The following is a 701-nucleotide window of genomic DNA, read 5'->3' as shown; positions in this document are numbered from 1 at the left end:
AATGACTAATGAAATATAAGCAAATTTGTATTTTTTTTTATTTTATTTTAGAGCTTCATTCATGCTGTTTTGTTTTTTTATTTCACTGTTGTTTTAAACACAACGAACCACATAATACCAAAAAAACGAAACACAAGGCAAATAAACATTTGGAGCTCACTCTTGGATTGCATCCATCTAACAACCTCCCCCTACCAGATGAAGTTGATGTCTGTTGGTGTCAGTAGCCGCTTGTACTGGTCTACACGAATGCGTGGGTTTCAGCCCTCTCCCATTCAGTCTATTTACGAAGTCAGATCTTCACATGGTCTCCTATTATTGATATGGGGTATGTACTGTACACTGTGCTTCGAAATGACCAGTGATGGCTGAATGCACATTGCTCAGCATAAGCTTCTGCAAAATTACCTAATCATAAAATGACACGCCCCTATTCAACTAGACACATATACAAATACATGTGACCAGCAGGTGAATTAATAAAAGTAGCTTGGTAACGAATCTGATGCTCCACAGCAGTCAGACAGACATCTGCCAAGAGAACACTTGGTCTGATTTAAGCTATTTGAAAGCGGCTATGCTGCCCACGTTGCGTGGTGACTTACGGCAGCATCCAGGATCCAGTCACCAAGGTTTGATTAATCACATTGACACAATGCTAAACAAAGACAACAGAACAGTAGATGGGCTGATGTCCTAGA

This window comes from Esox lucius, chromosome 19 (assembly GCF_011004845.1).
Source record: "Esox lucius isolate fEsoLuc1 chromosome 19, fEsoLuc1.pri, whole genome shotgun sequence".
NCBI classification, from domain to species: domain Eukaryota; kingdom Metazoa; phylum Chordata; class Actinopteri; order Esociformes; family Esocidae; genus Esox; species Esox lucius.
This window is presented reverse-complemented; position numbering follows the sequence as displayed.